This window comes from Mus musculus, chromosome 12 (assembly GCF_000001635.26).
Source record: "Mus musculus strain C57BL/6J chromosome 12, GRCm38.p6 C57BL/6J".
In the NCBI taxonomy this organism is placed as follows: Eukaryota; Metazoa; Chordata; class Mammalia; order Rodentia; family Muridae; genus Mus; species Mus musculus.
Window position 1 is genome coordinate 74,039,100 of NC_000078.6, and position 14,235 is coordinate 74,053,334.

Below are 14,235 nucleotides of genomic sequence, written 5' to 3' on the forward strand. Positions count from 1 at the left end.
TGATTTCTGGTTTAATGTCCTCTCTTCTGCCTAAATTCTAAGTTGCACATGTTTTTGTCATTCTGTTCCCAGCATATAGAGTGCTTATATAGTGCGCAGTTGATAAGAGACAGAGGAGTCTTGTGGATGATGACGACCATCCAGTCACTTTGTCCCTGATCTACTTGCCATTGAAAATACATCTTACTCTACAAACCTCCTACTCTGCCAATGTTCTGCTCTCAGTGAGCACTGGCACTCCCCATTCAGACAGAAACTCCCCTCTGTATCCTTTCTCATTCAATCCTGACACTAATACTTGGCCACACTACTGCCCAACCCTTTCCAAATCACCCACTTACCTCTGTTTTCATTCTTCTGCTAAGTTCAGAGGCTGTTGAATGACTGCAACAACCTCTGAACGCTTTTGCTTCTGAGCTGAATGCTAACATCAGTCAGGTAGGTGCTTTTCAAAATGCCAAGGGAATGAAAAGGCCTTCTGTACGAGTTACTTTTCTCATTGCTATGACCAAACATCTGGGAAGAGTAGCACCAGGGGAAAGCTGGGAGCTTGCTCTGGCTCACAGTTTGAGCTACAGTCCGTCACGGCGAGAAAGGCACGGCGACAGGAGTGTGAGGCAGCTGGTCAGACAGTCCGGAAGTGGAGGGAGATGAAAACTGGTTCTTAGCTCCTTTCAGTGTTGTATTTACTCTGGGCTCCGGATCATGGAATGGGAATACCTACCTTGAGGGTGGGACTTCCCACCTCAAATAGCTCAATGTAGTAACTCTGATGGAGGTTTGTCACCTAGTTGATTCTAAATCCTGTTAAGTTGACTATCAGTTAGCCATTGCATTATAGCAGATGTAATCCCATATAGTGTCCCCCAAATTATAAAATAGACTTAATACAAGTATGAGCAATGCAGCATATGGTAGCAGAACCACTGAACTATTGGAATACCACCATTTTTCTAAATCTGTAAAATATCCCATGGTTTTCACTACAACCACTGTTCCTTCCACATCCACTGACCCACAAGGCTACCTTCCTCTCTCTGACCTTACATATTCTTATCTTATATCCATCCTCTTCCTCTTTTCTTTTCTTTTCTTTTCTTTTCTTTTCTTTTCTTTTCTTTCCCTTCCCCTTCCCCTTCCCCTTCCCCTCCCCCTCCCCTTCCCTCCCTTCCCTTCTCTTTCCTCCCCTTCCCCTTCCCCCTTCCTGCTTCCCCCTTCCCCCTTCTTCCCCCTTCTTTCCCCTTCTTTCTTCCCCCTTGTTTCTTCCCCCTTCTTTCTTCCCCCTTCTTTCTTCCCCCTTGTTTCTTCCCCCTTCTTTCTTCCCCCTTCTTTCTTCCCCCTTCTTTCTTCCCCCTTCTTTCTTCCCCCTTCTTTCTTCCCCCTTCTTTCTTCCCCCTTCTTTCTTCCCCCTTCTTTCTTCCCCCTTCTTTCTTCCCCCTCTTCCCCCTTCCCCCTTCCCCCTTCCCCCTTTCCCCTTCCCCCTTCCCCCTTCCCCCTTCCCCCTTCCCCCTTCCCCTTTCCTTCCCCCTTCCCCCTTCCCCCTTCCCCCTTCCCCCTTCCCCCTTCCCTTCCCTTCCCTTCCCTTCCCTTCCCTTCCCTTCCCTTCCCTTCCCTTCCCTTCCCTTCCCTTCCCTTCCCTTCCCTTCTCTTCTCTTCTTTTCTCTTCTCTTCTCTTCTCTTCTCTTCTCTTTCTCTCCTTTCCCTTTCCTTTTCTTTTCCTTCTCTCTCTCTCTCTCTCTCTCTCTCTTTCTTTCTTTCTTTCTTTCTTTCTTTCTTCCTTTCTTCCTTTCTTCCTTTCTTCCTTCCTTCCTTCCTTCCTTCCTTCCTTCCTTCCTTTCCATCTATTTTTTGAGATAGGACCTACTATGTAGCTCAGGTTGGCCTGGAATTTGCTATGTAGATCAGGCTAGCCTTGAACTCATAAAGACCTGGATGCTTCTGCTGATATTTAAGGAATGCTAAAGGCATGTATAACCTTGTCTGGCTGTCACCCTTACCTTGTCTTCATGCTGAAGTCCAAAGAGTTCCAAAAATAACCTCCATCATTAAAAGGAAGTATGTAACCATGCCTAATTATGTGAGACAATGACCTACCCTGCAATTCATCACTCTAAAACCTTATAAAAATATTAAAAAGAAAACTCTTGAGGGTCCCCTTGTTAACATTAAAGGTAGCTTACAAATGATGCAAAGACAAATTCTTAGGACTGGGGAGATAGCACAGTTCACAGAGTGTTTACTGTGTTATCATGAGGATTGAGTTTGACTTCCCAGCACCCACATTAAAAACAAAACAAAAAACTCACTACAACCACTGACAAGACCAGGGTTGAGGGTGTGCTCTTATAACTTCACTGCTGGGAAAGCAGAGACAGGCAGATTCCTGGGGCTTCTTGGCTAGTCAGCATAGCTTACTTGGTAAACTCCAGGCTAGTGAGAAATCTTTTTTAAGAAAAAAGAAAAAAGAAGCAAACTAAGTAAGGTACAGAATAACCCAAGGTCATCCTTCAGGCTCCAGACTCACATGTGTACACGTGGGCCTGAATGCCCCCCTCCCCAAAGCTAAGTCAGCTCAACATTGCCTAACAGCCTTTCTTACACATAGATTTCAGAGTGTTCTGCTATCATCCCCAGGACTCTGCTCTTCAGCCAGCGATAACAAAATGGAAAACTAAACACAAGGATTAAAGTGACAAGGAGCTGCTGGTCTCCACTGGCTGACACCTACAGGGTTGCTTATAGGAAGACCTGACCAGTTGAAGGACAAAGTTCAAAGTTGTCTAGCTTTTGATGACCTGCACTGTTTTCTTATGTCTGAGAGTAACACGGTGTGATTATTATCCTGCTTCCAGAATTAGTGGGAGTGAAAGGAGAAGATGAATAGGTGGGTTATGTCTAAGAAGTTGACTTGCCTTTAAAAAATTTTTTTTTCACAGAAAATAATTGCTTTTCTGGAGTGCAGAGGCTTTGTTCATGCAGTGTCAAGATCTGTTACAGTGACTGGGGGGGGTGGATGAAGTCACTCTTCCCACTATTTGTAGGGCAGGAAAATCAATCGATGTGATTGGTGGCTCTGTACAACATTGAAAACTCTCCAGCGGATTTCTCCCTCTTGGGCCCACTAAAAACCAAAAGGCAAGAAAGCCAGGTTGTCCTCTTTTGACATAGGGACATCAACATAATGGAATGATTTCTCTTGTGGAAAATTTGGGCAAGACACTCTGCACTGATTCACCTGACTGGGTGGCACCTGCCTTGTTTTCCTTCTTAGGTGCTGCTGTCACTAACGTTTCCTTCTCTGTCTAACACCGTGCAAGGGATCACACAGTTAGTTGTGAGTGGGCACAGGGAGGTAGTAGTGGTATGGAGCATAAGATCTTGGGCTCTTGAACCAGACATTTGGCTTAACGACTTGACTGGTTCTTTGCTGTAGTCTCTTGAGTGAGTAAAGTCACTTAACAACGGTTCTGTTTGTTTATCTGTGAAATGGGCTGGGGCTGGAGAAGTGCCCATAAGTCAAGAGCATTTGTTGTTTTTGTTGTTTGAGGTTTGTTTCCCAGAGCCTATGTTGGATGGCTCACAACTGTCTGTAACTGCAGGGGACACAACATCCTTTTCTGGCCTTTGAATACTCATATAGACACACACACACACACACACACACACACACACACACACACACTGAAAACCTAAATAAAAATAAAGTAAATCTTTAAAATGTATGGAGGGAAGAACTCCTCATAGAACGTTCTTGTGAGGACTGAGCTTGTTTCTGTAAAGCATGTGGTGGATGGTGGCTTTGTACTCTTACAGTTGTGAGAGTACAGGAGACTAACTGAGAGTCTGGCTGAATCTATTAGGATGTAGCAGTTTAGTATTCAATCAATAATGACTTAGGACTCGACAGGGCAAATATACTCAACCACCCACAGTCCAAAGCCTCAACCTCTTTTAAGTCTTTTACCTCCAACCTGGACAGACCTAGTCACACAGCGGACTTGGGAGCCTCACCAAGGTTTTAGACAAGAGCCAGTCTGTCCCAGCCACCTCAAATGTATAACTCAGACAAGCCACTCAGGAATGAGTGTGACCTTCAAGAGAAGAACGGGCAGGAAGAGGTGGATCATCACCCGAGTCTGAACTGCCCTTGCTCCTTATACCTCCTTGATTTCATGTGTCCTGAGACTGGGTGCTTCTGGTGGAAATAAAGAGGGTGAGAGAGGCTGGGCTTTGGGTCCTGAGTAGGTAAGTGTGCAGGGCTAGAGGGAGGTTGGGCACCCTGAATACAGGAAGTCCGAGACAGGTAGATACAAGAAGAGCCGTAGATGTGGGGCAGGACACAGGGATGCCCTAGAAGGTGGCTTGCCCTTGCAGATTGGCCACCTTACATCACAGGGTGGCAAGAGGGACAAGGATTCAACCTCATTGATTTTCCAAAGTGGAGGGGCTACATTTGTCCTTTGGGACCTGTAGAACGATTCAAGGTACTGGAAGGAGGTTGGAGGTTCCCAAAGCTAGTCCACGGGTGTTTCCATCATCACAACTCCCTGCAACCAAACTTAACCTTCTAGAGAGATGATGATTTTTGTCTCTTTTGGGGTGGAGGGGAACAACAGACAGACAGACAGACAGACAGACAGACAGACAATGACAAACAACTCCCAGCCCTTTGTCTACAATGTCCTTTTATATAGATCCAGATTTTTATGGAGTCTTGAATTTCACTGAAATGTAAAAGGCAGAGGCCACCGTTGACAGGGATTGTGTAAGTTAGTAAATTATGCATAAGGGGAATAGAAAGCACGCCTCTGGGACCGCTCAGAACAGCGATGCTGGGAGTGAATGAGGAGGGCTGGCTTCCTGAGAAGAGGCGTGCTGGCTGCTGAGGAGGAAATTAGCATGCCCCCAGTCTGTTCTACTGTGAGAGTGACTTTGTGCCTCGCACCATCTATATCATTTGGGTTGAATGGATATGAAATAGACTGGGGAAATCAACCCAAGTCTCTGGTGGGCAGACTCCAGATCAGCCTCTTTCACTGATATGAAAGGAAGGGGAAGTTGCCCCTCCCCACTTGTCTAACGTCTTTCTTGGGTTTTGCCTTTTAAAATCCCGCTAATCGCTTTATTTTTATTCTGGTCCTAGAACAAGGCAGAATGGTTTATCCTCTGGTGAGAATTTGAAAACTGAACCCTTTAATTTACCTTCTGCTCCCACACTTGATGTGTGTGTATGTGTGTGTACAAGTGCATGCTTACACACATAAATACAACCTCCGCCTCCATCCCTCTCTTCTCCCCCTCTCCACACCCTTTTGTAGATTTGAGCATCGATTCAGTTTCGAGACAATTGTCTCTTGCTGCTGCTGTGAAGAATGTGATTGCAGGGAGACTCAGAGCAATGAGCTTCAGCTGCCTGTTGACTCACTTGTGAGCAGGCGTGGGCTTCAGCTGGTGGCCTGTGGGATCAGCTAATGTGTCCAAGTAGCTGCCATTGCATTGCTGAGAGTCCCCTTGGGGCTGATGTAGGGACTCTTGGGACACTTGCAGAATTCGAAATGATTGTGCACAACCAGAGACAAGGCAGGCTACATCAGGAAAAGGGGATAAAGAGAGAACACATTTTTAGACTAGGGAACAAGAGGAAGGGGGATGGAGAGGAAGAGGAAGAGAGAAGAGTCAAGCTAGAAAACACAAGAGCATGTGATCCCAGGCTAGATTAACACGGAAGACGCAAGCTTGCAAAGAGGAAAAGGGTAAGATCTGAAACTGCTCTGAATGTGGAAAATGCTCAGCTGGGTAGAAGGTCGCCAGTTTTTTTTTTTTTTAATTTTTTATTAGGTATTTAGCTCATTTACATTTCCAATGCTATACCAAAAGTCCCCCATACCCACCCACCCCCACTCCCCTACCCACCCACTCCCCGTTTTTGGCCCTGGCGTTCCCCTGTACTGGGGCATATAAAGTTTGTGTGTTCAATGGGCCTCTCTTTCCAGTGATGGCCGACTAGGCCATCTTTTAATACATATGCAGCTAGAGTCAAGAGCTCTGGGGTACTGGTTAGTTCATAATGTTGTTCCACCTATAGGGTTGCAGATCCCTTTAGCTCCTTGGGTACTTTCTCTAGCTCCTCCATTGGGAGCCCTGTGACCCATCCATTAGCTGACTGTGAGCATCTACTTCTGTGTTTGCTAGGCCCCGGCATAGTCTCACAAGAGACAGCTACATCTGGGTCCTTTCGATAAAATCTTGCTAGTGTATGCAATGGTGTCAGCGTTTGGATGCTGATTATGGGGTGGATCCCTGGATATGGCAGTCTCTACATGGTCCATACTTTCATCTCAGTGCCAAACTTTGTCTCTGTAACTCCTTCCAAGGGTGTTTTGTTCCCACTTCTAAGGAGGGGCATAGTGTCCACATTTCAGTCTTCATTTTTCTTGAGTTTCATGTGTTTAGGAAATTGTATCTTATATCTTGGGTATCCTAGGTTTTGGGCTAATATCCACTTATCAGTGAGTACATATTGTGTGAGTTCCTTTGTGAATGTGTTACCTCACTCAGGATGATGCCCTCCAGGTCCATCCATTTGGCTAGGAATTTAATAAATTCATTCTTTTTAATAGCTGAGTAGTACTCCATTGTGTAGATGTACCACATTTTCTGTATCCATTCCTCTGTTGAGGGGCATCTGGGTTCTTTCCAGCTTCTGGCTATTATAAATAAGGCTGCTATGAACATAGTGGAGCATGTGTCCTTCTTACCAGTTGGGGCATCTTCTGGATATATGCCCAGGAGAGGTATTGCTGGATCCTCCGGTAGTACTATGTCCAGTTTTCTGAGGAACCGCCAGACTGATTTCCAGAGTGGTTGTACAAGCCTGCAATCCCACCAACAATGGAGGAGTGTTCCTCTTTCTCCACATCCACGCCAGCATCTGCTGTCACCTGAATTTTTGATCTTAGCCATTCTGACTGGTGTGAGGTGGAACCTCAGGGTTGTTTTGATTTGCATTTCCCTGATGATTAAAGATGTTGAACATTTTTTCAGGTGCTTCTCTGCCATTCGGTATTCCTCAGGTGAGAATTCTTTGTTCAGTTCTAAGCCCCATTTTTTAATGGGGTTATTTGATTTTCTGAAGTCCACCTTCTTGAGTTCTTTATATATGTTGGATATTAGTCCCCTATCTGATTTAGGATAGGTAAAGATCCTTTCCCAATCTGTTGGTGGTCTTTTTGTCTTATTGACGGTGTCTTTTGCCTTGCAGAAACTTTGGAGTTTCATTAGGTCCCATTTGTCAATTCTCAATCTTACAGCACAAGCCATTGCTGTTCTGTTCAGGAATTTTTCCCCTGTGCCCATATCTTCAAGGCTTTTCCCCACTTTCTCCTCTATAAGTTTCAGTGTCTCTGGTTTTAAGTGAAGTTCCTTGATCCACTTAGATTTGACCTTAGTACAAGGAGATAAGTATGGATCTATTCGCATTCTTCTACATGATAACAACCAGTTGTGCCAGCACCAATTGTTGAAAATGCTGTCTTTCTTCCACTGGATGGTTTTAGCTCCCTTGTCAAAGATCAAGTGACCATAGGTGTGTGGGTTCATTTCTGGGTCTTCAATTCTATTCCATTGGTCTACTTGTCTGTCTCTATACCAGTACCATGCAGTTTTTATCACAATTGCTCTGTAGTAAAGCTTTAGGTCAGGCATGGTGATTCCACCAGAGGTTCTTTTATCCTTGAGAAGAGTTTTTGCTATCCTAGGTTTTTTGTTATTCCAGATGAATTTGCAAATTGCTCCTTCTAATTCGTTGAAGAATTGAGTTGGAATTTTGATGGGGATTGCATTGAATCTGTAGATTGCTTTTGGCAAGATAGCCATTTTTACAATGTTGATCCTGCCAATCCATGAGCATGGGAGATCCTTCCATCTTCTGAGATCTTCTTTAATTTCTTTCTTCAGAGACTTGAAGTTTTTATCATACAGCTCTTTCACTTCCTTAGTTAGAGTCACGCCGAGATATTTTATATTATTTGTGACTATTGAGAAGGGTGTTGTTTCCCTAGTTTCTTTTTTTTTTTTTTCCATTTTTTATTAGGTATTTCGCTCATTTACATTTGCAATGCTATACCAAAAGTCCCTCATAGCCACCCACCCCTTCTCCCCTACCCACCCACTCCCCTTTTATGGCCCTGGAGTTCCCCTGTACTGGGGCATATAAAGTTTGCGTGTCCAATGGGCCTCTCTTTCCAGTGATGGCCGACTAGGCCATCTTTTGATGCATATGCAGCTAGAGTCAAGAGCTCCGGGGTACTGGTTAGTTCATAATGTTGTTCCACCTATAGGGTTGCAGATCCCTTTAGCTTCTTTGGTACTTTCTCTAGCTCCTTCATTGGGGGCCATGTGATCCATCCAATAGCCGACTGTGAGCATCCACTTCTATGTTTGCTAGGCCCAGGCATACTCTGACAAGAGACAGCTATATCAGGGTCCTTTCAGCATAATCTTGCTAGTGTATGCAATGGTGTCAGCATTTGGAAGCTGATTATGGGATGGATCCCCGGATATGGTAGTGTCTACATGGTCCATCCTTTTATCTCAACTCCAAACTTTGTCTCTGTAACTCCTTCCAAGGGTGTTTTGCTCCCACTTCTAAGGAGGGGCATAGTGTTCACACTTCAGTCTTCATTTTTCTTGAGTTTCATGTGTTTAGGAAATTGTATCTTATATCTTGGGTATCTTAGGTTTTGGGCTAATATCCACTTATCAGTGAGTACATATTGTGTGAGTTCCTTTGTGAATGTGTTACCTCACTCAGGATGATGCCCTCCAGGTCCATCCATTTGGCCAGGAATTTCATAAATTCATTCTTTTTAATAGCTGAGTAGTACTCCATTGTGTAGATGTACCACATCTTCTGTATCCATTCCTCTGTTGAGGGGCATCTGGGTTCCTTCCAGCTTCTGGCTATTATAAATAAGACTGCTATGAACATAGTGGAGCATGTGTCCTTCTTACCAGTTGGGGCATCTTCTGGATATATGCCCAGGAGAGGTATTGCTGGATCCTCCGGTAGTACTATATCCAGTTTTCTGAGGAACCGCCAGACTGATCTCCAGAGTGGTTGTACAAGCCTGCAATCCCACCAACAATGGAGGAGTGTTCCTCTTTCTCCACATCCACGCCAGCATCTGCTGTCACCTGAATTTTTGATCTTAGCCATTCTGACTGGTGTGAGGTGGAATCTCAGGGTTGTTTTGATTTGCATTTCCCTGATGATTAAGGATGTTGAGCATTTTTTCAGGTGCTTCTCTGCCATTCGGTATTCCTCAGGTGAGAATTCTTTGTTCAGTTCTGAGCCCCATTTTTTAATGGGGTGATTTGATTTTCTGAAGTCCACCTTCTTGAGTTCTTTATATATGTTGGATATTAGTCCCCTATCTGATTTAGGATAGGTAAAGATCCTTTCCCAATCTGTTGGTGGTCTTTTTGTCCTATTGACGGTGTCTTTTGCCTTGCAGAAACTTTGGAGTTTCATTAGGTCCCATTTGTCAATTCTCGATCTTACAGAGCAAGCCATTGCTGTTCTGTTCAGGAATCTTTCCCCTGTACCCATATCTTCAAGGCTTTTCCCCACTTTCTCCTCTATAAGTTTCAGTGTCTCTGGTTTTATGTGAAGTTCCTTGATCCACTTAGATTTGACCTTAGTACAAGGAGATAAGTATGGATCGATTCGCATTCTTCTACATGATAACAACCAGTTGTGCCAGCACCAATTGTTGAAAATGCTGTCTTTCTTCCACTGGATGGTTTTAGCTCCCTTGTCGAAGATCAAGTGACCATAGGTGTGTGGGTTCATTTCTGGGTCTTCAATTCTATTCCATTGGTCTACTTGTCTGTCTCTATACCAGTACCATGCAGTTTTTATCACAATTGCCCTGTAGTAAAGCTTTAGGTCAGGCATGGTGATTCCACCAGAGGTTCTTTTATCCTTGAGAAGAGTTTTTGCTATCCTAGGTTTTTTGTTATTCCAGATGAATTTGCAAATTGCTCCTTCTAATTCGTTGAAGAATTGAGTTGGAATTTTGATGGGGATTGCATTGAATCTGTAGATTGCTTTTGGCAAGATAGCCATTTTTACAATGTTGATCCTGCCAATCCATGAGCATGGGAGATCTTTCCATCTTCTGAGATCTTCTTTAATTTCTTTCTTCAGAGACTTGAAGTTTTTATCATACAGATCTTTTACTTCCTTAGTTAGAGTCACGCCGAGATATTTTATATTATTTGTGACTATTGAGAACGGTGTTGTTTCCCTAATTTCTTTCTCAGCCTGTTTATTCTTTGTGTAGAGAAAGGCCATTGACTTGTTTGAGTTAATTTTATATCCAGCTACTTCACCAAAGCTGTTTATCAGGTTTAGGAGTTCTCTGGTGGAATTTTTAGGGTCACTTATATATACTATCATATCATCTGCAAAAAGTGATATTTTGACTTCCTCTTTTCCAATTTGTATCCCCTTGATCTCCTTTTGTTGTCGAATTGCTCTGGCTAATACTTCAAGTACTATGTTGAAAAGGTAGGGAGAAAGTGGGCAGCCTTGTCTAGTCCCTGATTTTAGTGGGATTGCTTCCAGCTTCTCTCCATTTACTTTGATGTTGGCTACTGGTTTGCTGTAGATTGCTTTTATTATGTTTAGGTATGGGCCTTGAATTCCTGATCTTTCCAAAACTTTTATCATGAATGGGTGTTGGATCTTGTCAAATGCTTTTTCTGCATCTAACGAGATGATCATGTGGTTTTTGTCTTTGAGTTTGTTTATATAATGGATTACATTGATGGATTTTCGTATATTAAACCATCCCTGCATCCCTGGAATAAAACCTACTTGGTCAGGATGGATGATTTCTTTAATGTGTTCTTGGATTCGGTTAGCGAGAATTTTATTAAGGATTTTTGCATCGATATTCATAAGAGAAATTGGTCTGAAGTTCTCTATCTTTGTTGGATCTTTCTGTGGTTTAGGTATCAGAGTAATAGTGGCTTCATAAAATGAGTTGGGTAGAGTACCTTCTACTTCTATCTTGTGAAATAGTTTGTGCAGAACTGGAATTAGATCTTCTTTGAAGGTCTGATAGAACTCTGCACTAAACCGGTCTGGTCCTGGGCTTTTTTTGGCTGGGAGACTATTGATAACTGCTTCTATTTCTTTAGGTGATATGGGACTGTTTAGATGGTCAACTTGATCCTGATTCAACTTTGGTACCTGGTATCTGTCCAGAAATTTGTCCATTTCGTCCAGGTTTTCCAGTTTTGTTGAGTATAGCCTTTTGTAGAAGGATCTGATGGTGTTTTGGATTTCTTCAGGATCTGTTGTTATGTCTCCCTTTTCATTTCTGATTTTGTTAATTAGGATTTTGTCCCTGTGCCCTTTAGTGAGTCTAGCTAAGGGTTTATCTATCTTGTTGATTTTCTCAAAGAACCAACTCCTCGTTTGGTTAGTTCTTTGAATAGTTCTTCTTGTTTCCACTTGGTTGATTTCACCCCTGAGTTTGATTATTTCCTGCCGTCTATTCCTCTTGGGTGAATTTGCTTCCTTTTTTTCTAGAGCTTTTAGATGTGTTGTCAAGCTGCTAGTATGTGCTCTCTCCCGTTTCTTCTTGGAGGCACTCATAGCTATGAGTTTCCCTCTTAGAAATGCTTTCATTGTGTCCCAAAGGTTTGGGTACGTTGTGGCTTCATTTTCATTAAACTCTAAAAAGTCTTTAATTTCTTTCTTTATTCCTTCCTTGACCAAGGTATCATTGAGAAGAGTGTTGTTCAGTTTCCACGTGAGTGTTGGCTTTCTATTATTTTTTTTGTTATTGAAGATCAGCCTTAGTGCATGGTGATCTGATAGGATACATGGGACAATTTCAATATTTTTGAATCTGTTGAGGCCTTTTTTGTGACCTATTATGTGGTCAATTTTGGAGAAGGTACCATGAGGTGCTGAGAAGAAGGTATATCCTTTTGTTTTAGGATAAAATGTTCTGTAGATATCTGTCAGATCCATTTGTTTCATCACTTCTGTTAGTTTCAGTGTGTCCCTGTTTAGTTTCTGTTTCCATGATCTGTCCATTGGTGAAAATGGTGTGTTGAAGTCTCCCACTATTATTGTGTGAGGTGCAATGTGTGCTTTGAGCTTTACTAAAGTTTCTTTAATGAATGTGGCTGCCCTTGTATTTGGAGCATAGATATTCAGAATTGAGAGTTCCTCTTGGAGGATTTTACCTTTGATGAGAACGAAGTGCCCCTCCTTGTCTTTTTTGATGACTTTGGGTTGGAAGTCAATCTTATCAGATATTAGGATGGCTACTCCAGCTTGTTTCTTCATACCATTTGCTTGGAAAATTGTTTTCCAGCCTTTTATTCTGAGGTAGTGTCTATCTTTTTCTCTGAGATGTGTTTCCTGTAAGCAGCAAAATGTTGGGTCTTGTTTGTGTAGCCAGTTTGTTAGTCTATGTCTTTTTATTGGGGAGTTGAGACCATTGATGTTAAGAGATATTAAGGAAAAGTAATTGTTGCTTCCTGTTATTTTTGTTGTTAAAGTTGGCATTCTGTTCTTGTGGCTGTCTTCTTTTAGGTTTGTTGAGGGATTACCTTCCTGTTTTTTCTAGGGCGTTGTTCCCGTTCTTGTATTGTTTTTTTTTTCTGTTATTATCCTTTGAAGGGCTGGATTCGTGGAGAGATAATGTGTGAATTTGGTTTTGTCCTGGAATACTTTGGTTTCTCCATCTATGGTAATTGAGAGTTTGGCTGGGTATAGTAGCCTGGGCTGGAATTTGTGTTCTCTTAGTGTCTGTATAACATCTGTCCAGGCTCTTCTGGCTTTCATAGTCTCTGGTGAAAAATCTGGTGTAATTCTGATAGGCTTGCCTTTATATGTTACTTGACCTTTTTCCCTTACTGCTTTTAGTATTCTATCTTTATTTAGTGCATTTGTTGTTCTGATTATTATGTGTCGGGAGGAATTTCTTTTCTGGTCCAGTCTATTTGGAGTTCTGTAGGCTTCTTGTATGTTCATAGGCATCTCTTTATTTAGATTTGGGAAGTTTTCTTCAATAATTTTGTTGAAGATGTTTGCTGGTCCTTTGAGTTGAAAATCTTCATTCTCATCCACTCCTATTATCCGTAGGTTTGGTGTTCTCATTGTGTCCTGGATTTCCTGGATATTTTGAGTTAGGATCTTTTTGCATTTTCCATTTTCTTTGATTGTTGTGCCAATGTTCTCTATGGAATCTTCTGCACCTGAGATTCTCTCTTCCATCTCTTGTATTCTGTTGCTGATGCTCAAATCTATGGTTCCAGATTTCGTTCCTAGGGTTTCTATCTCCAGTGTTGCCTCACTTTGAGTTTTCTTTATTGTGTCTACTTCCCTTTTTAGGTCTAGTATGGTTTTGTTCATTTCCATCACCTGTTTGTATGTTTTTTCCTCTTTTTCTGTAAGGACTTCTACCTGTTTGATTGTGTTTTCCTGTTTTTCTTTAAGGACTTGTAACTCTTTAGCAGTGTTCTCCTGTATTTCTTTAAGTGATTTATTAAAGTCCTTCTTGATGTCCTCTACCATCATCATGAGATATGCTTTTAAATCTAGGTCTAGGTTTTCGGGTGTGTTGGGGTGTCCTGGACTGGACGAAGTGGGAGTGCTGGGTTCTGATGATGGTGAGTGGTCTTGGTTCCTGTTAGTAAGATTCCTACGTTTACCTTTCGCTATCTGGTAATCTCTGGAGTTAGTAGTTATAGTTGACTCTGTTTAGAGGTTGTTCTTCTGGTGTTTCTGTTACCGTCTATCACCAGACCTGGGAGACAGATTCTCTCCTCTGAGTTTCAGTGCTCAGAGCACTCTCTGCTGGCAAGCTCTCTTACAGGGAAGGTGTGCCGAAGAAGAAGGCCCAAAACAGGGCCTTTCTCAGAAGCTGTGTTGCTTTGGCAGTTCCCAGAAGCTGTCAGCTTCTGTGGTGCAGACTCTCATCTGTGCAGACTAAATTCCTAAGTTCCAGGGAGTCCCGGAACCAAGATGGCGACCGCTGCTGCTGAGGCTGAGGCCGCCTCCCAAGCCAGGCGGACACCTGTCCTCTGGTCCGGATGGTGGCCGGCTGTCTGCGGCCCGCCAAGGGTGCTGCCTCAGCGGCTCTGTGCTTCCGCCTGTCCCAGAAGCTGTCCGGTTCTCTCGGTCGCCAGTTTTTGCCACCATGTTAG

General features: G+C 43.0%; 1 protein-coding gene across 10 annotated transcripts in view; it reads left to right on the top strand.

The window, feature by feature from the left end:
- The window catches only part of Syt16 (synaptotagmin XVI), a 270,293-nt gene that overhangs the window by 41,476 nt on the left and 214,582 nt on the right, over positions 1–14,235 (top strand). The gene's annotated exons all lie outside the window — the stretch shown is intronic.